This window comes from Vigna unguiculata, unplaced genomic scaffold, assembly GCF_037176805.1.
Source record: "Vigna unguiculata cultivar grain cowpea cultivar isolate G323 ecotype 2 unplaced genomic scaffold, ASM3717680v1 ptg000158l, whole genome shotgun sequence".
Taxonomy (NCBI): Eukaryota; Viridiplantae; Streptophyta; class Magnoliopsida; order Fabales; family Fabaceae; genus Vigna; species Vigna unguiculata.
In genome coordinates this window covers 67,484-92,845 of record NW_028196799.1, presented here as the reverse complement: position 1 = coordinate 92,845, position 25,362 = coordinate 67,484, and the positions used below count along the sequence as shown (strand labels likewise).

Genomic DNA, 25,362 nt, shown 5'->3' with positions numbered 1-25,362 from the left:
AAGTTTTCGCGGAGCTCATTCAAGACTTACCCGAACTATTACTCAACAGAAATTGAAAGCTTTAGTTTCGGCTCATCGGGATAGAGATAGGAAAAAAAGAGATTTTCGTGGTTTATGGATTAGTCGAATAAATGCAGTAATTCGCGAGAATCAAAAAGTATCTTATATTTATAATAATTTAATGAATAGTCTATACACCAAGCAATTGCTTCTTAATCGTAAAATAGTTGCACAAATTGCTATATTAAAAGAGAATTGTCTTTTTATGATTGCCGATAATATCATAAACAACTTAAAACCCCTTATTTACTGCAGGAAGGTATAGACTAGAAATTTGTTTATTTTGATAGCTTTATCATACGATAAAGCTATCAAAATAAACAACCATGCTTAAAAAATTATTCTTCGTTACCTATTATCTTTTTTATTCCAACAAAAAAATCAAATGGAATTATCCTAATTTTGAACAAAACATCAATCCATGTTTAATTCGAATCTAAATTCAAATTGGATTTCGAATTTTTAATTTCTATTTTTTTTTCTTAAAGGAGTAATTTTAGCAGTCGACTCGCTTTTTTCAAATTGTTTTTCGTTATTAAGAAAAGGTAACGAAGATAAAATACGAGCTTGTTTTATAGCAACAGTAATTAATCGTTGTTGTTTTAAGGTCAATCTATTTACACGTCTAGATAATATTTTTCCTTGTTCACTAATAAATCGACAAATTAAACCCATGTTTTTATAATCAATTCGGTCCCCCGATTGAATCGGGGGCAAACGTCTACGAAAAGATCGCTTGGATTTAATAAAGAGTCGCTTAGGTTTTTCCATAGTTTATTTATTCCTATTCCAAAAATAACATTGATTTAAATAAATATAATTATAATAAAGGATTTGTATTTTTTTTCTTCTTTAGCATATGTTGTTATATAACGACGGGGACATCATTTTCTCAATTCCAATCGACTAGGCGTATTGTGTCGATTCTTGTTAGTAATCTATCTAGAAATACCGCTTTATTCCTTATTTAGACTCTTTTTATCACAACCAGTACCTTCCAAAAGAACACTTACTCGGATATCTTTACCCTTGGACATGACCCTCCTTTGGGTTTTTAATTCACTTATAACTCTTTTCGGATTCGAATCTAAGAATCTAAGAAAAAGATGAAAACAACTAAGATAAGATAAAAAAGAAGAATTCGAAAAATTATGAAAGATTTCGTTCCAATTTAATTGAATCTAGTACAAAAAGAATACAAGGATCTGTAACTATATTTCGTTTCAAATTGCCAGTATTTTCGTTTTTTTAAAGTATTTTTTATGATATTGTTGCCCCAACCTATGGATTTCTGCTTTCACTTTCTTTTTCATAGGAATTGAATTAATAATTCAATTCCATTGAAGCCTGGACCAGATCCCGATCCCGAGTGTCACTCCGAATTTCAATGAGGCCAATTTAATCTTTCGTCTTTATCTTTCCTAAAAAAAAAAAAAAGAAGAGTAGGTTAATTACACATATTTAATATATAATTGGACCTTTCATCTTCTTCACCCCTTCCCGTGTCAATAACTAAAATTAAAAAAAGGGGAATATCAATGCATCTGGAAAAAAACGATTGATCTCTATCAATAGACCCGCCAAAGCCCCGAACCATAAAGTACTTACTACTGGTGCCACGGAAAGATATGTTTTTAGATCTCGCATTTCAAATCCTCCTTTCTTTTTATTATTTAAGTATTTTTTCTCTGTTGATATATATCAACAGAGAAAAATGTGGAAAACAAGACAAAGATTCTTTACAATAACACTATAAACAAATGGAAAAGGGATGTAGCGCAGCTTGGTAGCGCGTTTGTTTTGGGTACAAAATGTCACGGGTTCAAATCCTGTCATCCCTATCCCTAACAATTACTTATTCTATGATATTCCGTATTCTATAATATTCCATATTCTATGAGATGAGCAATAAACCGGGAACCTGTGAAGACGAATTCCAATTGAACATACATACTGAATATCTATATGCAAAATGGATTTGGATCATATAATTTTATGAAAACAAAACGCTCTTAGTTCAGTTCGGCAGAACGCGGGTCTCCAAAACCCGATGTCGTAGGTTCAAATCCTACAGAGCGTGATTCTAGTATTATTCGCCTGATAATTACACTGAAATAATTGAACATTCAAAAGAAAGTCTGAATTTTATCCTTGTCGATTAGGATTAAACTAAATAAATAGGGAATCACAAAAAAAGAGACATTAATGAATCAAAGATCCAACTGATCACCTCGTCGGTATTGTAAATATGCAGTTACAAATAATCCAGCCAAAGTAATAGGAATTAAACCTAACACGATTCCAAATAGAAAAACTTCAATCATTTTTATTTGTTCGAAAAGTAAAAAGAAAGGTAATATAATATCTAGCCTTAAACATAAATCTGTATTGATCATAAATCTCAACGATCGAGAATTGTAAATTGACATAGTAAGGAATTCTAGAATGTCTTATACCAAAATTTACTATTCCTCTCAAAATTACAAATCAAATAAGTCGTATTTTACTAAGACCAATAAATAGAGACGAGGTTATAATTAAAACCGATAGTAAAAAACCGAAATAACTAGTGATAGTGGGCATATAGAAACTAAATGAAATATGTTCGTTCTTTTTATACATATGTTTATAAAGCACTTCCCTAAATTTCCATTTTTGAGAGAAAAAAGAAGATAAAAAATCCTACTTGAAAGATACAATTCAAAATTGGCAATTCCTCAATAAATTCAATTATTAGAGACGAAAAAAAAAAAAAGAAATAGAGTAACATAATTTAGAAATAAATTCCTCATCTGTTACATCTACCCATCCTGTGATTTCAAATCAACATACTTCTTAATCAACTCAGGAATTAAGTAAACTGATCTAATGAAAATATTTAGTATTATTCTATAGATATCCAATAGAATTCTGTTTATATTGGAAAAAGAAAAGAAAAATTATGAATATTCAAACAAAGAATAATAACTCTGTTATTTCATTTTATTTCACTTTGAATTAATGTAGAAGAAAATAGAAAAAAAGATCTTCAACAACCACAAAAAATATATTTATTGATTTGGCAATAATTGAATTATTAAAATAGAAAATCTACTTTATGAATTATCTACTTTATTAATTATTAGAAACCCTTTTCTCATATTCCGATTTTAATGGATCTTTAGTTTCTAATCCAAAACTAATAATTTGAAATGTTAAGAACCTTCCTTTTATACTATTACTCTAAAAATTTAATATAAAAAAAATTTTTATATACCCAAACTTTGCAAAATTTTCTATCGGATTTTTGACTACATAGAGACAATCAATGAAAAAAGAAGAAAAAAATCTAGTACTAAAATTTTACACTGATTGTGAAATTTCATTGCTCTGTTAGAAGAAGGATAGCTATACTGATTCGGTATACTCAAAAGACACCGTTGGTACAAAATGGACGATCTAACAAGGATTCTATTTCAGTAAATTTCGCCTTACTGATCTCGTCTTTTATGGACTCGATCCCCCCCTTTTGACTGTACAAGAATATGTGGAGTTCAAGATGTCTGGAAGCACAGGAGAACGTTCTTTTGCTGATATTATTACCAGTATCCGATACTGGATTATTCATAGCATTACTATACCCTCCCTATTCATTGCAGGTTGGTTATTTGTCAGTACAGGTCTAGCTTACGATGTATTTGGAAGTCCCCGCCCAAACGAGTATTTTACAGAGAACCGACAAGGAATTCCATTAATAACTGGCCGTTTTGATCCTTTGGAACAACTTGATGAATTTAGTAGATCTTTTTAGGAGGCTCCAATGACTATAGATAGGACCTATCCAATTTTTACAGTACGATGGCTAGCTGTTCACGGACTAGCGGTACCCACTGTTTCTTTTTTGGGATCAATATCAGCAATGCAATTCATCCAACGATAAACTTAATTTGAATTATAGAGCTATGACACAATCAAACCCAAATGAACAAAATGTTGAATTGAATCGTACCAGTCTCTACTGGGGGTTATTACTTATTTTTGTACTTGCTGTTTTATTTTCAAATTATTTCTTCAATTAATTAGAATTAATAGAAGAAATAGGAATAGTCAATAATATATTATATTAAGAATTCTTTTATCCCATTCGGAAGGATATCATTTCATAATTATCTATGACTGTTTGTTAATGTCTTTAGCATGACTGACTACGTGATTAAATGTGGAGGAAAGTGGGATAAATGGCCGATACTACTGGAAGAATTCCTCTTTGGATAATAGGTACTGTAACTGGTATTACTGTGATCGGTTTAATTGGTATTTTCTTTTATGGTTCATATTCCGGATTGGGCTCATCTCTGTAGTAATCGTATTCTATTTGGGTTTTTGAAATGAAAGTGTAAGAACTGAACAGGGATCCACTCTTTTCTTTGACGAATGCAAGTGGATCCCCCTTGAGTTCTTAAGAATTCTAATTTTTTTCATATAAATGACTACTTCTTCCGATGTTTCAAAAAATTCCATTTCATTCTTTTTTTTTTATTTGTTCACTACATATTATTTTACATATTATTTATATACCATAAAAGATTATCTGGCAGAAAGATTCTAAGTTGGAAAAAAGAGAAACTAAGATATAGGATTTTTCAGGAAGGGATTCAAAAATAGTATTTTATTGATATTTTTAGAATATTTCTATTTCAACACAAACAAGAAGGAATAGGAATCGGACTCTAGGAAAGGACAAAGAAAAAAAAAAAAAAGAAAAAACAAAGAATCCCCCCTTAGAGTAACTTTTCGATATTTGAATATATATATATATTTTCTATTATACAGATATTATACAGAATATAATTACAAAAATTATCAAAAAAATTGAGTTATTTTTACGAGTTTAATATGTTGATAAATACGCGGAACTAAAAATTCATTTCGAACAATTGAACCTTCTCAAATTGTTTCTTCTTAAGAACTAAAAAGATTTGTGCTAAAATAATAGATGCCAAGAAGAACAAGAGACCTTGAACACGTAATGGATCTTGAAGTACTATTTCCGCATCCCCCTGACCAAATCCACCGACATTAGGATTACTTGTTAATGGCTGATCAAGTTTGATAGATTCACCTTCTGAAACAAGAAGTTCTGGTCCTGGAGGTATAATATCAATCACTTCACGCTCATCTAATGCATCTACTATAGTGATTTCGTATCCCCCCTTTTTCTTTTCGTATGATTTTTTTGACTATACCTGCTGCTGTAGCATTATAAACATTATTATTACTCTTGCTCCCGTCAAGATAAATCTGGCCCCTTCCCCTGTTCCCCGCCTACATATATAGGATATTTTAAGAAATGAATATCTCTTTTACTAGCGGGATCCGGGGAAAGAATAGGAAACGTGATTTCATTATATTTCTGACCAGGAACAGGGCCTACTACAAGAATATTTTTTTTTGTAGGGCGATAGTTTTGAAAAGACAGATTGCCTATCTTCTCTTTAATCTCAGGCGAAATACGATCGGGGGGTGCCAATTCAAAACCTTCCGGTAAAATAAGAACAGCCCCCACATTCAAAGTTCCCTTTTTACCATTAGCTAGAACTTGTTTCACTTGCATATCATAAGGAATTCGAACAACTGCTTCAAATACAGTATCAGGAAGTACCGCTTGTGGAACCTCAATATCCACGGGCTTATTAGCTAAATGGCAATTGGCACAGACAATACGACCGGTTGCTTCTCGGGGATTTTCATAACCCTGCTGTGCAAAAATTGGATATGCATTTGAAAAGGGTGCTCGAATTCATTATATATATCATGACCGATATAGAAATGGATCGGGTAATCCCTTCCTTTATACAAGAAAAAGCATTTCTAGTTTGCATGGTCTAATCATTGATCCTGAAAATTTCTACAATAAGATTAGGTAGGTCACTCGCATAGTTCCCTATCCAAGGTGGGAACCCCTTTTTTATTTAACTTTTTTTTAAAGAGGGGAAAATGAAAAATTATCTTTTTTAGATAAAAACTTGAAATTCATTGAAGTAAATCGGTTTTTCTGTCAATCATTCATTGAATGATAAATCACTACAAGTGATGGAGATATGCGATTTAAATAACGGAAAATCCAATATTTTAAAATTGTATCTAAAATGACTGGAAAAGTGGACACAAGACGGATATAATTTGATCATTTTGAGCAAATCCAAAATCTTTATAAACGAAGCCAAAAAGTAGTTCCCACCCATGGGTTGAATGGAATCCTATACATAAATCAGTTAATAAAAGAATAGAAAAAGCTTTTATTGTGTCACTTAAATTATATATAAATTCTCGAACCAAAGAGTTAATAAGAACAAGTTCTTGATTACCAAGAATAGAATAACCGCTTAGAATAAAGAAACAAATTATATTTGTGGAGAAGTGCAAAATCGTATTCATACGATCTTCATTGTGTGTTTTGATTAATTGGATTGTTTCTTTATAAATTCCAGTACGAAGGTTTTGTATATATGTTTTCGGACATTCCTTTAACATGTCATCTAAGAAAAACAGTTCCTCTAATTCTATGAATTTGTTTAGAATACTCTTTTCTTTAATATCATTCAAGAAAATTTCGGATTGACTAGTATTCCACCAATTAATAAACCAAGATTCCAGACTTTTCTTAAATGTGAAAGAGATACACCAGGGCAAAAAGACTATAGATGTAAGATATAGAAGGGGAATGCTTTTTTTTTTTTTCATTTTTCGTCTTTAATGAACTTAACTTCATCTCTTTCGTCAACTCTATATGATAATAACTTTTCTATCAAGTATAAGCTTCATTACAAGTTATAGAGCTTCTAGATAAATTTAGATTGTATTTTATCATTTTTTTTTACTTAAACTTCGGAAGTTAGCCTTTGCCTTCTTTAATTGAGAAAAAGAATACATAAATCGAATAAGAAATCGAAAGAATTCACAGTCAATTCCAATCCAATGAAGAAAAAAATATTGTTTCGAAAGGATATTAATTGCTAAGATTCGAAGAAAAAAGGATTCTTTTTAGAAATACACCAAGGAGCACTTCGAGTTATGACTATAATATTCAAATTTCGAATCAAAAAATGTCCCATCTATAAAAATAAAAATTGAAATATTTTGCAAAAAACAGTTTTTTTTCAAAATATTTCAATCGGTACACTAAATAAATAGGACAATTCTGAAACTTTTTGTGCAATTTTATTTCTAGTTAAGTCCAATTTTCATCAATAAAGAAGCGGTACACCTAAAAAAAAAGATAATTCGCCAGCTCTATTTGCAATTTCTAGTGGAGTCAAATTATCTTCAATACGAGTCAAGGGAATAAACCCCTGTTCTATTGTTTCCATATAAACGAGACTCTCATAAGTAAGAGTACGAGTCAAAATACTTCGTTCTTGAACTCCTGTTATTATTCTGATAGATTTAATCTCGTTCATAGGTATTTTGAGAATAATACGACGATTTTTTCCAGGAAATCCCCAACGAAGAAAACATACTTCTTCTTATTTTTTTTTATCGAAGATATCAAAACCACCGCCAATATCCCACAAAATAATCCACCACAAATAAAAACTAATAAAGAGACCCCCAATTCCATAAAAAGCCATCGCGGCCCCTTGTGGAATAAATGGAAAATTACTAATTTCCTGAGAAAAAAGGAAAAGACCCATACCGAGATAACTGGAAATTGCAACCAACAATAACCCCAATGAACCTAAAAAAATGATAAAGGCTGAAAAGATATTGCTTATTTTTCGAGACTCTGTTATAGAATAGATCAGTACTTCTTTTGATCTTTTTTTTAAAATATTCATTACCCCCTCTTTTTCTTTTTAAGAATAATAATTGTGGAATAAAAAACCCCAGAATTTTACTTGTTTCTAAAGTAATTTTTCATCAACTGGCGCTACTGAAATGTAAACCTTTAGGGGGAATTCATCCAATTGCTTCCAGCTCTAAAAAAAAGATCTATAATATTTTTCCCTACTTACCCGCCGTATCTAAAAAATCTTGTTTTTTTGAACATAAAGAAATAAAGAAGCCATTGCAATTGCCGGAAATACTAGACCCACTAAAGGAACAAAAATGGAAGGAAAGTTTATCATAAATAAGGGTACCCTCGATTTACTATTTGTACTATATCTATTTTTATTTTTGTCGATTTTTATTCTTATTTTTATTAAAAAAGACAGTCTATAATCACTAGAATTCCTATATCTTTATACTTAGTATATAGGAATTCTAGTGATTATAGCTAAGCCGATATATATCAGAATATACCCTTTTATGATTCTTAGTATTTTTTTATTATTCTTTTATTTTATTACTTTGATCCTGTATGTTTTGATTTTGTATTTCAATTCCATAATTTCTTTCCTTTTTAGTCAAAGAAAAGAAATTATGGAATTGCAATAACTCAGTTACAACTCCCTTTAAAAGATTACGCGGTACGATTGAATCAATTAAACCCTTATTGAATAAAGATTCAGCTACCTTGTGAATCTTCGGGCACTGTCTTATTCAATGTTTGTTCAATTACTCTTTTACCAGCAAATGCAATATAAGCGTTTGGTTCGCCAATAATGATATCCCCCAACATGCCAAAACTAGCTGTCACCCCACCCGTAGGAGATGTAAGTATCGATACATAGAATAATTTTTGAATTGTTTGATAATAATATAAAGCAGAAGAAATTTTAGCCATTTGCATCAAGCTCAACTTCCTTCTTGCATACGCGCTCCTCCGGACGAACATACGAGAATAAGAGGTAAAAGTTGATTAGTAGCATATTCTACCAAACGGGTGATTTTCTCACCTACTACGGATCCCATGCTACCTCCCATAAACTTAAAATCCATAATACCAATTGCTACAGGAATACCATTTACTTGACCTGTCCCTGTTTGAACAGCCTCAGTTAATCCTGTTTTTCTTTGATAAGAATCAATACGATCTTTATAAGGTTCTTCTTCTGAATGAAATTCAATGAGATCCAGAGAAACCATGTCTTCATCCATAGGATTCCAAGTACCCGAATCAATCGAAAATTCGATTCTATCTGAACTGTCCATTTTCAAATGATATCCACAGTATTCACAAATATTCCTTTTTGATTTCCAAAATTTTTTATAATTTAATTCATAACAATTTTCGCATTCAATCCACAAATGCGTCAATTGTTCACTTTCATGGAGATTCATATAATTTTCTACTAGAGTGGAATCACTATCATTTGTATCATTCGTACTAGTTATTAAACTAAAACTAGAATTCTCACTTTCACTACAATTTCTGACCTTACCTAAAAAGTAACTATAAAAATAACTGTCATTATATTCGACTATATTACCAAAAATGCAACTATCAACACAGATTTGAGAATGAAAATAACTATCAATGCAACTATTAATATAATTGTTCCAACTAAAAGGAGTATCATACATGGAATGATCGTAATCACTCTTAATAACAGTATTCAGATAGCTAGAAAAAACCCTTAGAAAAGAATGATTGTTGTTAATCTCCAAAGTTTTATTTTCAATATCTAATATATGGAATAACTGTTCTTCTTATTATCCCTAACTAAAAAAGTTTTATCAGATAGGAAATCCTGTATGTTATCGACACCTACTAAATAATCAAAAGAATTATAACTAGAATTATCACGATCATCCCACCTCTGAATTTTTTTATCTATATCAGTTAAAATTTTGGGTTCTTCGCTTAGACTGGTATTCTCAATAGGACCCAAGACTCTCCATTGATTTACTTAATTCACACCTGTATTCGAACTTCCTATTAAGTAACTTAGAATTGAACCACCCATTTTTCCATAGAGTTTTTTCCTGTATTTCCATAAAAAAAATGTATAGTCATTGGATGAAAAAATCAAATAATAGAAATATTCCATTTGAATATTCTATCTCATTTATTTACTATCAAAAAAAAAGTATATAAATCAAATAACTAGAATTAATAACTGAAAAAAATAAAGAGCGAGTCAATATTAAAAAGAAATAACAATAAAATAAGAAGAAATATGAAATAAAAAAATCACCTCATAGGGGGGAATCTATTTAAAAGTCCAATTACTATATTTAGTTACTCTTTTTTTTCCTATATTCTCTCTTTTATCTCTATACAATTTTTCATTTTTTTTTGAAGATTTATGAAAATTTCATGAATTGTCTGACTATATAAAATTGCATTCTATGATTCTATATAAACAACAAGAAATAAAAAAATGAAGTATGAATATAACAAGAGAGCGGGGAGTTTTGTAAATCTATATACAAATAATCTACACCCCCTTTTTGATTTCATTAATTGAATTTCGTTTGTTGATTCGAGCTAAGTTCTATAAAAACACCTGCCTTTTTTGAAATATGCTGAACAGTTCCTGTAGGTTAAGCGCCCCTTGTCAAGGAAATGAAAGAATAACAGGAATATTGAAATAGGTTTAATTCTTTATAGGATCCACTTTCTGAAGATATCTTCCCTCTCTTTGGGGTCGAACATCCCTTAGCAACAATTCGATAAACAGCTCTTTGGGATAGATATAGATACCCCCCCTCCAAACGTACAGGAAATTTTTATCCCCCGTACGGCTCGAGAATATCAAAAATTCTATGTATTTCGAAAATTATGATGTAAAATAGAGCAATAAAATCATCAAATCAATTAAACAATGACTGAAGTATTTTTCTTTCGTATTTTCTTTCTGAAAAAAAAAAACTCTTCCTATTTGTACCTCCATAACACTCAATTTGAAAAATTCTCAAAAAAACTAAAAAGAAAACCAAGCAGCAGCTATTTCATTTATTGAGTGGTCTCTACTCCTCTTTCTTGCCCGTATTTCGTTTCTTTATCATTCATTTCTTTTTTCTAAAATTTTTGATAATAGAATTGATGATACAATTTGAAAATGGTATTTCCTTAATTCCCTGATTTTTTAGCTTTTCTTTGAATCTTTGGGTTTAGACATTACTCCGGGAATCTTCAATTTTTTAAAAAAATGGGAGCAACATACCTGTTTTTCTCTGAAAGAATCATAAAAAAAGTTAATTCCTGCGGATAAACTTTTTGATAAAAAAGCAATTTTACAAATTTCAACCATTTTTTTTGAACCTGGCTGAAATAAGATCCTTTCTATTTTTATAAAATAAACAGACTTATTAACTTTTTAGAATTTATTAAATTTTAGATACTTGCTCCCGAGAAATGAATAAATTCGAGTTCCATCATGTACTATTTTACATCATTAATCCTTTCCTGTCCCAAAAACAAAAAAAGGGGTCTAGTGGAACAGAACAAATGATGTCAAGTCAAGATCATGTTCGTTTGTAAAATACTAGAAAAAAATGGCGGATATCAAAATCCACCCCTAATTTAATCATGTCTTTCAAGCCGCACGTTGCTTTTTACCACATCGTTTCAAACGAAGTTTTACTCTAACATTCCTTAGCTTAGATCCAGTATGTAATTATCGAATCGTGAATAGTGATTGATTCATTCGCTACATAAGAATCTATCCTTTTTTTTACGTTTCGGTTTTTCTTATATATAATGAAAAACCTTTTTAAAAGTAAAGACATAAATGAAAATGAACTTGATATTCTAGCAATATATTTTCTACTCTATTCTATTTTTATAATTTGTAAAGTAGAAAAATGATAATTTTTTTTTTCAAAAAAAGGAGGGTCCCTTTTAATTATGCGATACAATCTGTATTCAAATATGATATACATCCTAAATAGATATGCTCTGGGACGGAAGGATTCGAACCTCCGAATAGCGGGACCAAAACCCGTTGCCCTTAACCGCTTGGCCCACGCCCCATTTTCCATTTTACATTAATAAAGACTATTATTGATATTGGTTGTTCGTCAATTCCAGTTCAAAAATTTCTATAAAAAAAAAATTTTGCGACTAGTATTTTATATGCGTATCTACATATCTATCTATATCTATAAATGGATATAGATAGATAGGATAAAACTAAATTGATTGATCATTACATACAATTCAATTAAGATATTATATAGAAGGAAGTATGATTTCTTCAATTTTTTTGATTTCAGAATAAAAAATATTTTGAAACAGGAAAAGTTCAAATAAAAGAAGGATTCTCGAGATTCTTATCTTATTTGATTCATTTTTTTTACTTTTATTCATAACTCTTTATTTTCCTTTTTATTGTATTATGTATATAATGCAATAAAATTGAAAATTAGAATGAAAAAAAAAAAACAAAAATAACTTTTATTTTTTTTTAAAGAACAAAATGTTTGTTATGCTTAATATCTTTAGTTGGATCTGTATTTGTATTCACTCCGTCCTTTATTCCAGTAGTTTTTTTTTGGAGAAATTGCCCGAAGCCTACGCTTTCTTGAATCCAATTGTGGATATTATGCCAGTAATACCCGTACTATTTTTTCTTTTAGCTTTTGTTTGGCAAGCTGCTGTAAGTTTTCGATGATATTTTTAATTTGAATAATGTCGTAAAAAAATTCAGAATTTTTCAGAAAACTAAAACTCGAACATTTTAACAATTTATAAGATCAGATAAGTCTTACAGTGTGACTTCTGGGATTCCAATATTGAAATTTTTCAATATATAGGAAAAAAAGGGACCTTCTCATCATTTACGTTTTTTGAATTGAAAAAACCTAATCCGATTATTCGATTGGAACCCCTCACCAATCGAATACCTAGATTACAGAAAAAAAGGATTTTTGGTCAAAAGAATTATTGATAATTTGTAATAAAATAATCTACTCTTACTATCAATTCATTTTCGAAACTCATATATATATATCTCCTCATATCCTAAAAAAACTTCATTTTTTAGAAACTTAGTATCGTAGTATTAAAAGAAACAAAATATGTTGTAATATAAGAGAATCTATTCTCTTTCTTTGTCGTTTTTTAATTATCTTGGAGATTTCATAATGCTTACTCTAAAACTTTTTGTTTATACGGTAGTGATCTTTTCGTTTCTCTTTTCATCTTCGGATTCCTATCTAACGATCCAGGACGTAATCCAGGACGTGAAGAATAGAATAAGAAAAAAGTGGATTCTGTGTTTCTTGCTTGTGCGGAATTTGAAATATTTTTAGGATTTTCTCTATTTTAACATCTTTAACTAGTAAATAAAAACAAACAAGTTCAAAAAAAAATACCAAATTATCAACGGAAAGGAGAGGATTCGAACCCTCGGTACAAGAATTTGTACAACGGATTAGCAATCCGACGCTATAGTCCACTCAGCCATCTCTCCCCAATTGAAAAAAAAAAGAATTACTTTGTTTATGTTATATCACATAACAAGAAGAACAAAAAGGGAGCTTAAAAAAAAAAGAGGACTTGCTTTTTTTTTATTCTTTTTTATCTTATCTATCTTTTTTTTATTATTCTATATATTTTAGTTTTCTTTTTTTTCTTTTTATACAGCCAATGAGCCCGGCCAGTACCTAGTCGGCTCTTTTTCTTTTATTCCCATGAATATTGAAGAAAAATTCTTTATTTGAATATATTTTTATTCGAAAAAAAAATATTTGTAAAAATATTTGTAATTAAAAAAAAAATAAGAGATACGGATAGATTCCTATGAGATAAAACCAAAATAAGATAATATAAAAATGTTCTCTTTTCTTACTCCCTCTCTTTTTTCTGGTAACGTAAATTGTATATATATATAACCTTCAGCAAAATAAAAAAATGAAAATTATCCCGTTTTTTCAAATTTCATTAGAAGATTCTCTAATGAAACATGTCAATACTCGACTTATTAGAATATTATGCCTCCCATTTCTTTATTTTGTCTGATTGCTTTGTTCAACAAAAGATACAATAATGATATTGTAGCGGGTATAGTTTAGTGGTAAAAGTGCGATTCGTTTCAAGGACCCCCCAAAAGTTAAGGGATCCCCCATTTGATTCATATGCCGATCAAAAACTTTATTTTTTACTTAAAGGGACTCCTTTATACCCCTCGATGAATTATTTGCGGTATAATATACATTATTGTAATTTGTATACAAGAAGAATCAAATCGAATTTGACAAATTGAGTTTTAAAATTATGAAACATAAGTTTTTGGAATTGGATCTATAATCCGAATTTTTTGAGTATTACTAAAGGATCTATGGAGAGAAATATACAAAGTTTCTTTCTAATCGTAACTAAATCTTCCATTTTTTTTGCATAGTAAAAATTGAAGCAAAATAGCTATTAAACGATTCTTTTAGTTTACTAGAGACATCGACATTTTTTTAGCTCGACGGAAATTTTCTTCTTTTCCTAAAGATTTTCTGAAATAGAAATAGAGAACGAAGTAACTAGAAAAAAAACATAGATTGTTAGAATATTGCTCTTCTAGAGGGATCATCTAAAAAGCAAGATATTTGAAACCTATTCATACAAAAAGGCTGACATAGATGTTATGGGTCAATTTTTTTTATTGTCCATCTCTTCATTCCGTAAAGGAGCCGAATGAAACAAAAGTTTCACGTTCAGTTTTGAATTAGAGACGTTAAATCAAATGATGAATCAACGTCGACTATAACCCTTAGCCTTCCAAGCTAACGATGCGGGTTCGATTCCCGCTACCCGCTTCTATTTTATTCTATTTAAATCTATCTTTTTTCTTCGAGAATGAATCTAGAATTCTTAAAGAATTTGTCAATTCTTCATTTTCATTTCTTAATTTAGTTTTAGTTATATATATTCAATTATATTCAATTGATTTTTCTTTTTTATTTTTTTTTTCTTTTATTCTAAATATTTGATTTATTTTATTTTTATAATTTCTAGAATTCTTTATATTTGTTTGATTCTTTAATCTTTTTAATAAGGTTTAGTTAAAAAGGTTAAAGAATCAAATATAAAATAGAAGCGTCCATTGTCTAATGGATAGGACAGAGGTCTTCTAAACCTTAGGTATAGGTTCAAATCCTATTGGACGCAAGTTGTTTGCATATCTAATTTCAACCTTGTCCTTCTATTTTTTTTGATTTATTACATTTTGATTCGAATTCATTATATATAATATTCAAATGAAATAAAAACATATTAAAAGATACTAATTATAAAAATTGGGAAAATTGAATTACAAAATTATTTAATGATTCATCAATTTTTTTCTACTTGTTCCTGAATAAAAAGAGTTCCATCTGTTCTTTAATAGCGTCCTTTAAAAGGGCTTCTGCTTCCCCAGTGAATGTCTTGGTAGAAGATATGATTTCTTTGAATTGAGGTTTATTCGTCTTTAAGTAAGCACGTAACTCAACAAGAAATTCCTTACCTGTCCAATTTCTAATGAATCAAGATAACCATTCGTTCCGGTATAAATAGTTACTATCTGTTCTTCCACAGTAAGAGGAGCTGATTGGATTGTTTAAGCAACTCGCGCAATCGTTGACCTCTTGCTAATTGATTTTGAGTAGCTGTTATCTAGATCAGAAGCGGAATTGTGCAAAAGCTTCTAATTCTGCGAATTGTGCTAATTCCAATTTTAATTTACCAGCTACTTGTTTCATGGCTTTGATTTGAGCCGCCGATCCAACTCTGGAAACTGAAATACCAACATTAATAGCGGGTCTTATTCCAGCATTGAATAGATCGGCCGATAAGAATATTTGGCCATCTGTAATGGAAATTACATTCGTAGGAATATAAGCTGAAACATCTCCCGATTGAGTTTCAACTATTGGTAAAGCAGTCCATACTTCCTTCGGCCTAACTGAGAACTTAATTTAGCGGCTCTTTCCAAAACGACGCGAATGTAAATAAAAAACATCCCCTGGATAAGCTTCGCGACCTGGTGGTCTTCGTAATAGAAGAGACATATGGCCGATAAGCCTGTGCTTGTTTGGAGAGATCGTCATAAATGATTAAAGTGTGACGTTCACGGTACATAAAATATTCAGCCAGAGCTGCTCCTGTATAAGGCGCGAGGTATTGTAATGTAGCTGGAGAATCCGCTGTTTCAGCTACTACAATAGTGTATTCCATTGCTCCTCTTTCTTGTAAGGTAGTCACCACTTGAGCCACAGAAGATGCTTTTTGACCAACAGCTACATAAACACATATTACATTTTGTCCCTGTTGATTGAGAATTGTATCTGTGGCTACTGCTGTTTTACCTGTTTGTCTATCTCCAATAATTAATTCTCGCTGGCCCCGTCCTATGGGGATCATCGAATCAATAGCAATAAGTCCTGTTTGGAGAGGCTCATATACCGAACGTCCTTGAAATAATACCGGGAGCGGGAGATTCTATTAATCGAGATTCCGAAGCTGAAATTTCTCCTCGACCGTCAATTGGTTTAGCCAGGGCATTTATAACACGACTCAAATAAGCTTCACTTACAGGTATCTGAGCAATTCTTCCTGTTGCTTTTACTGAACTTCCCTCTTGTATCAGCAAACCATCACCCATTAATACAACACCAACATTTTTTGATTCCAAATTCAAAGCAATGCCTATAGTACCTTCTTCAAATTCCACCAATTCACCCGCCATTACTTCATCAAGACCATAAATACGAGCAATACCATCGCCTACTTGAAGTACGGTACCAGTATTTACAATTTTTACTTCTGTATTATATTGCTCAATGCGTTCACGGATAATTTTACTAATTTCATCTGCACGAATGGTTACCATGAAAATATCTTAAATTTATTTTTTATAAGAAAAAAATGATGCCTATACTCTATTGTATAATAGAAAGCCTAATCAGTTATTTTTTTATTTCATCATCCCAAACATGCCAATATTAGCACTAACAGTACGTAAATGTAACTCGTTGTTCAAGCAACTATTTAGAGTTCCTAGAGCTCCCTGTAAGGCTTGTTGTAAAACCCGCTGTCGAACTTGATTAATAACTCTTTGTTGTTCAAAATCAATAGCTTCGTTTTTGTAATTTTCTAATTGTTCCAAAGTCGTATAAATTGAATTAATTAAATTCAATTTTTTCTCGTTTGATCTCAGAATAGCCATTCACCCCGAAACAGATCTGCTTCTGTTTCAACTTTCCTTAAGCGGGCCTGGGCTTTTTCGAGCTGTTCAATGGCGTTTTCCTGTAATTCTTCTGAGTTGTCGAATAGTTCTCCAGATTTTCTGTTTTCGATTATCTAATAAATCACGTAATGAAGTAGACTCTCTTTCCATCCATTTCAAAATGTCCTATGATCTCTTCCCGAAACATGAATCTTTCGATTCATTTGGCGCTCACACTCAATTACTTATCGGAAATTTACCAATTTTTTATGTAATGAGCCTATCCTCTCTTCTCTATTCAAGTGAAAACAATTACCAATATAAGACTAGAATATTCGGAGGACTCTTTTGACCAAACAAATATATGTCAACAAAGTTGTTTTTTTATTCAAATCCAAAGACTTCTTTTGAATTTATACATAGGTCATCCATCGATTACGCATCGTACAAAGGGGAGGTTTAAATTCACCCGTTTTTTATTTCTCGCCATAAATAGGATTCAAGCCATTTTTTTTATCGACATGAGTGTTTTATATCGAAAAAAAAATCGAATAATTTTTTTGAAACCGTTTCCTTTCTGTATTAATATAGCGGTAGAAAGAGTACTACACTGCGTATAGACTCAAACTCTTTTTAACCATGGTAATAGTCCAAAATTTTTGGTAAATAGAGAATCAAAGTGGATTACCAATAAAGCGCGAAATGCTATGGTTCTTTAAGATTTTTCTTAATTTATTCAAAAAAGAAAATGAATTCAGAAGTAATTCGCGGGATTCTGCACATTTCTTAATTCTAACTAAACTAAAAAGTGCAGTTTGGTTAAATCCAATTTATTCTTTGAAATAAACAACTCGCACACACTCCCTTTCCAAAAAAAACAGTAGAACCTAACACTACACTAAGATTTATTGGATTTGTTGCTAAAATATCGGTATTAAACACGAAACTTCCGGCGGATGGGCAGGAGCCCAAACAAGGAAAGATCGGTTATATTTTTCATATGATCTCATCTCCTCTTATGAATAGACTAATTATCTTCTAATATTCCTATTAGATAGATAATATAATAATCTAATTGGAATATATAATTATAGAATTTGATATAATTTGGATGGTCAATCAATTGGAAGATTCCCTAAAAGAATGATACTTCTTAGAATTAGATACCAGTTTCTTTATCAATTGCAAAATCTATCTAGTTTGAACACTTTCAAAAAATTATCTTAAAAGAAATAAAATAAAAGAGGGGTTCATTGACTAAACAAAAAGAAGAAAGAGGGTGAATAAGTATGTGAATACCTTTCAATTAGTCCCTTCTCCTGTGTTCTTATCCGAACAGATAAAGAATTGTAGGAGTGAATTAGTTAATATAATTCGAAAAAGGAAGTCCACATATGTATTTTTATCTTTTTAGGATTAAACAAAAGGATTAGCAAATAAAAGTGCTAATGCTACAACCAGCCCGTAAATTGTTAAAGCTTCCATAAAAGCCAGACTAAGTAATAAAGTACCCCGTATTTTTCCCTCTGCCTCTGGTTGTCGTGCAATCCCCTCTACAGCTTGCCCTGCGGCAGTGCCTTGACAACCCAGGTCCAATAGAAGCAAGCCCTACGGCCAATCCAGCAGCAATAACAGAAGCGGCAGAAATAATTGGATTCATGAGAATTTCCCTCGTAACCTACATATAAAAGAAAGAAATAGTTAATGATATAATCGACTAATAATTCTGACTTCATTTTTCAATTACCAAGACTTTTTCAGTTAAAGTAATTAATAAAAATAAGAATTAAAAATTGAAAATAATAGTTATTAAACGAATTACTTCGAGATTTCTTTTTTCGTCTCGAACTACATAGTTTTGGGGGTGAATCTGTATAATCTTTGTTCTTCTCCTTCACCTTAATTTTGGAATCATTCTTGAATTCTTCGTTTTTTTATACAATTTCTTTAGTTTTTTAATTTTCAATTCACAATTAGAGCTGAAACGCAAGGACTTTGCTTTTCTATCCCTATAGAAATTGACAGTAATAGCGAGGCCTTTTTTATATAGAAAAGATTAGTTATTTCAGATATATGGTTAGTTCATATAAAACTAGTTCATCTATAATATCATATCACATATACATAGGTTTCTTCTATGCTGTAAACTAATTTTCTTTGTGTTTTAGATTCAATCGAAATTGAAATTCATTCTTTGAAACCTAAAAAAACCTTGACTGATCCCCTCACTTCTATTTTTTTTATCATGTTTTTTTTTAAGCTCCCCTTCCCTCTTTTCTTATTCTCTTATCCCATATGGATACAATCAATCTAAATAAATTCATTCGATTTCATTAATGTTTCAAAGAAATATAGGAAATGGGTGATCTAAATGTTTTTAATTATCTTTTGATCAATTGTTGAATTAAATGTGAATCAAACGAGAATCTACTAACATTCTATATAGTATCTTTTTATCACACATTGTAAACGTAAATATCATACAGAATTCTAATTCTAGCTATTCATTTTTTTTGAATATCCAAACTAATATATACTAATCGAATAGATCTATCTATATCTATCTATATATCTATAGATAGATGTTTATTTTGTAGATTCTATTGAGCCACAATATATGTGTGGCAAGCTAAACAAAAAAGACTATTTTTGAGAAAACTAGTCAATGATGGCCTTCAATGGATTCACCTATATAAGCCGCAGCTAAAGTAGCAAAAATGAGAGCTTGAATACCGCTTGTGAATAATCCAAGGAACATGACAGGTATAGGAACTACTAAAGGTACTAAAGAAACAAGAACAACAACTACTAATTCATCAGCTAATATATTTCCGAAAAGTCGAAAACTAAGGGATAAGGGTTTTGTGAAATCTTCTAATATGTTAATCGGTAAAAGGATTGGAGTTGGTTGGATGTATTTACTAAAATAAGCTAATCCTTTTTTTGAAAGACCCGCATAGAAATATGCAACTGATGTAAGTAAAGCTAATGCAACGGTAGTATTTATATCATTTGTGGGTGCAGCTAACTCCCCATGAGGTAATTGGATGATTTTCCAAGGTAAAAGAGCCCCTGACCAATTAGAAACAAAAATAAATAGAAACAAAGTTCCAATAAAAGGAACCCACGGACCATATTCTTCTCCAATCTGAGTTTTGCTCACGTCTCGAATGAATTCAAGAACATATTCAAATAAATTCTGACCGAAAGTGGGAATGGTTTGCAGATTTCGAATAACTAGAATGGCTGAAACCAATAAGATAGCAATTACAACCCAAGAAGTAATAAGTACTTGGGCATGTACTAGGAAACCCCCTATTTGCCAATAGAAATGTTGACCTACTTCCACAGCAGATATATCGTATAATCTTTTTAATGTGTTGATAGAGCATAATAAAACATTCATATTGTCCTGTCCTCTAAAAAAAGAAGTTGAAAAAAGGGAATTATTTTTATTCAAACATCTCCTTTCCCTTTTGATTTGTCTACTTTCATTTTTGATTTTGAATACCGATACTAATTACATAAAATTTTTGTTTGTTTTCTATTTTCATTTTTGTGCAATTTCTTACTAGTATAGTAAGCGATTCCATAAATCTATGAACCCCTCGAAGCAAATTCAAGAATTTTTTATCTTATTATTAATCAAGAATTTCGTATATATCTAGACCGACCCTCACAAATTGCAAAAACTAATTTGTTAAGAATTAATCGAATTGAGGCTATAGCATCATCATTAGCTGGAATTGAAATATCAGCGAGGTCCGGGTCACTATTTGTATCAATTAAACAAATTGTTGGAATTTCCAAAGTTATACATTCTCGAAGAGCCGTATATTCTTCTTGTTGATCGACGATTATTACAATATCTGGTAAGCCCCTTCATATATTTAATGCCGCCAAGATATGTTTCCAATTGAGCTAATTGTCTCTTCAATATAGCGGCATCTTTTTTTGGAAAACTATGAAATCTCCCCGTCTTTTGTTGCATTCTCAAGTCCCTGAACTTTTGAAGTCGTGTTTTTGTAGTATACCAATTCGTTAACATACCGCCGAGCCATTTTTTATTAACATAATGACACCGAGCTCTTATTGCAGCCCGCGCTACTGAATCAGCTGCTTTTTTTTTTGTACCAACAATTAAGAATTGTTTTCCCCCACTTGCTGCATCAAAAACTAAATCACAAGATTCTGATAAAAACCGAGCAGTTCTAATAAGATTTGTAATATGAATACCCTTACGCTTTGCAGAAATATAAGGTGACATTTTAGGATTCCATTTTCTAGTACCGTGGCCAAAATGAACACCAGCTTCCATCATCTCTTCCAAAATTATGTTCCAATATCTTTTTGTCATTTATAATTATCCCCACACTTTTCTTTCATTTCCAAATAGAAATTAGATCAATTTTTTGAAATGAAAGAAAGAGACCCAGTATACTGAAATAGAAAAAAATAAGTGTTCCGAAGGAACCTTCTCTTCTACTGAAAATTTGCCGTTGATAAAAAAAAGATCGGGCCATTTTTTCTATTTCATTGAATATGATTCGTTTATTTATTATGTTTCTTTTATTATACAAAATATATACAAAATAAAGTGACCGGAGATGAATACGACCTTAAGAATCATTATTTTAGGAATTCTTAAATCCTAGATTATTTTGATGTATCACATAAATTCTTTTTTTTGTTTCCGGGGTAATCTTGTTATATTGCCTTTGCTTTGAACGGTATATTATTCTTTTGAATCCAGTACCAACTGGCATCATTCCCCCTAAAACAACGTTCTCTTTCAGACCTTTCAACCAATCTATGCGACCCCGGAGAGCGGCTTTTGATAAAACTCTAGCAGTTTCTTGAAAACTTGCTTCAGATATGAAACTTTGAGTATTCAAAGATGTTTTTGTTATCCCCAATAATAGAACTCGATAGCAGATCGACTCTTCTAAGGAACGCCCAGCTCGTTCGGCCCGCAACAATCCAATTAGTTCGCCAGGCAAAAAAACATTAGACATTCCATCTTCTGAAACCAATACTTTTGATGTTATTTGACGCACAATAATTTCTATATGTCTATTATGAATGTGAACTCCCTGGGATCGATAAACTTTTTGAATTTGATTAACCAAAGAAATACGACTTTGCGCTATAGTTAGCTCAGCACTAATGAAGAATCCCCAAGGAATGCCAAGAATTCTTGTTATACGCCCATTCCAAGTATCCACTCTCTTTTCTAGGTTTATGGATATTGAATCAATCGAACGAACTTCCAATACCTGTTCTACTTTTGGAAGACCTTGTGTTATATCACCTGATCTCGATTTTTGATATATAAATGTAACTAATATATCTCCTTCAGAAAGTATTTCTCCATAATGACCATGAACAGTTGTTCCAGGAGTCGCCAAATAAGGGTTAGCCGATCTTATTCCTACAGAATCCATTTGAACAGTTAGAATTTGACCCGATTTAAGGTGTGGTTCATTTTTCGTTTGAACTATACATACATTTTCGCAAATAAATTGACCAAGACTTATTATGGGAAACGTTTTTTTTTCACAATAATTATGATGGAAAAAATGCCAATTCAAATAGAATGGATTTAAAAGGATGTTACTAGATAGATCAGATTTATAAATGATCTCGTTTTCGTCTATTAAATAATATTTTAATACTTGAAAAGTTTCTTTTAATTTGTCAAGTTGCCCGTTTTTATTTATCGAGATCTGATTATTAGTAATTAAAAGGTAAAAATAAAAATGGGCAACTTGAAGGGCTATTCCTAAAGGACCTAACGAATTTTGAATTGGAATCAGAGGATCTCTTTGAATTGGATTTATTTCTTCTTTTATCCCATTGTAATATTTTCCATCGTGGAATGATCGTATTTGAAAACAATTCGATGATGACAAAATTATTAAAGATCGGCATTTCTCATTTCTATTCAACAACATATGAATAGTTCCATGATTTTGACTAAGTGATTGTTGAACTTTTTCCCTCGGATCTATAAAAAAAAATGGATTGATGTTGGTCCAGTCCGACTCATTATCCAAGATAAATCTTGAACCGAGCGGATCTTTCCTTTTTCTTATATATGAAATATGGGATTTTCCTAAGTCCATTTTTAAGAAATATCTAACCAAACCTTTTATACTTAGTTCAACAAAAGAAGCATGCCCTTTTTCGATAGAAGACAATTTTTTGTCTTGATCCCAATTTAAGACTAAACAAGTCCGAACTAATTGAATACTTGTATTAGAATTAGAAATTCCCCGAATTGATTTTCCATTTCCAGAAAGAATATAATGAATAATTTGAAGTTCCAAATTATCTCTTTCTTGTAACATATCTTGGGAAAAAAATTGGATTAAATTGATCCTATCTTCTATTTCATATAAAATGACCGGTCGAACCAAAACAAAATACTTTTTTTTCATAATTGTGATCCATTGAGCATAGATCCAATTTTTCATTTTTTTTTTTGATCCTTTTGAATTTTTTTTTACCGTTCTCGGTGGTATCAACATGGCACTGTGCCGGGATATCTTATCCATTTCTCCGGGAAAATAGATATTCCCGGAAAATATTTTTAATTGAATCTTTTTTTTTTTCTTCTCCAATCGAACCAACCCGCTTACTTGACTTCTTATATTTACAGTGATTGGTGTATCTACTTCAATAATACTATTGTTCCGTACCATTATGGAAGAAAATTCTGGTAAAATATACACTTCTTCGGGAATGAAAAAAAATTGATCTACTTTAATTTGGTATTTTGTCTTAAATTCTTGAATTCCTGGATACTCGATTAAAAAATCCTCTTTTTTAAAAATGTAATTTATATCAATAGTCCTATATTTAGTAATACCCGAGCTCTGTGTTCGGTATTGAGGATCATCGAAATAAGCAAAAATACTATTTCTACGAAAAATACCATGGATTGGTATTTCAATCGAGATACTGGAATCTAACATTAGTGCTTTGTCTCGTTCTTGAATCGATTGGAATTGAAATGGAATAATGAATCGATTTCTCCGCCTCTTTGCTAATAAATCCGTAGTATCGTGAAAAATAGCAGGATGTGTAAAATGACAATGATCTTTACATAGGATTTGATTATTTTTTGAATAATCTGAAATCCTTCTTTCTTTTTTTTCAGAAGGAGTGAAACGAAACAAATTATGTCTTACTTTATTATTACTTGCTAAATGGTTACAAATATCTCTTTCTCCTGTAGAAAGATAATGAATGTTCAATTGATCTTGATCTTTTCGGGTTGAAAAAGAGACTGAAGCGGATCTGTCTGATTTTCCTGATAAAATCCATAAATGACTTGTTTTTGGTAAGATATGGACATTACTATATTTAAATTCTGATGCATGATACACATCCGTACTCCAATGCATTTCTCCTTCTAAGTCAGAATAAACATGTTTTCGAACTTTTTCTTTTAAATTAAAAGTATATGTTCCTGCGAGAATCTCGGCAATCACTTGTTCTGATTTTACATATTGATTATTTTGAACTAATAGAAAACTTTTTGGTGGAATAGTCACATTATGTATAATGTCACCATTTTCAATACTAACATACAAGTCTATATAACATAGAAAAGCAGGATGCCCGTGACGTGTACGTGTAGGATGAACCAAATCCTCATTGAATTTAATTTTTCCATTATAAGGTGCTCGCACCTGTTCGGCAGTCCCCCCTGTGAATACTCCGCCAGTATGAAAAGTTCTTAATGTTAATTGAGTGCCCGGTTCTCCAATGGATTGGCCCGCAATAATACCTACAGCTTCTCCTAATTCCACCAAGTGACCTTGAGTAGGACTTTGACCATAACACAATCGACAGATCCAAGATGTATTCCTACAGGTAAAAGGAGTTCGTATAGATATTGGTTGTGTTTGAAAGGTTTTCAATCGATTGAAAAGTCCAATTCCAATATCTTGATTTCTAATGGCAATGCATCGTGAACCTCTGTATATATCGTCTGCTAATACACGACCAATTAATGTTTGTGTCCAACTACTTTCCGGCATCGTTTCATTCTGGGTATTTACTGAAATTCCTCGAATGGTACCACAATCTGTTCGACGTATAACAATATGTTGAACCACTTCAACAAGTCTACGTGTAAGATATCCAGCATCTGATGTTCGTACAGCAGTATCTACAACCCCTTTACCGAGCTCCGTAGCAAGAAATTATATATTCTGTTAAAGATAGCCCTTCGCGTAAATTGCTTTGAATAGGTAAATCAATCATTTGTCCTTGTGGATCCGAC

The 25,362-nt window shown here is 31.1% G+C and overlaps 3 non-coding genes across 3 annotated transcripts; all 3 read left to right on the top strand.

Moving 5' to 3' along the window:
- The first annotated feature begins 1,827 nt into the window (after positions 1-1,827).
- Positions 1,828-1,901, top strand: TRNAP-UGG (transfer RNA proline (anticodon UGG)). The gene has a single exon. It is a non-coding gene; the product is annotated as a tRNA-Pro (tRNA).
- Positions 1,902-2,066: 165 nt separating this feature from the next.
- TRNAW-CCA (transfer RNA tryptophan (anticodon CCA)) lies at positions 2,067-2,140 on the top strand. The gene has a single exon. It is a non-coding gene; the product is annotated as a tRNA-Trp (tRNA).
- A 12,819-nt stretch (positions 2,141-14,959) lies between these two features.
- Positions 14,960-15,031, top strand: TRNAR-UCU (transfer RNA arginine (anticodon UCU)). The gene has a single exon. It is a non-coding gene; the product is annotated as a tRNA-Arg (tRNA).
- Positions 15,032-25,362: the final 10,331 nt, after the last annotated feature.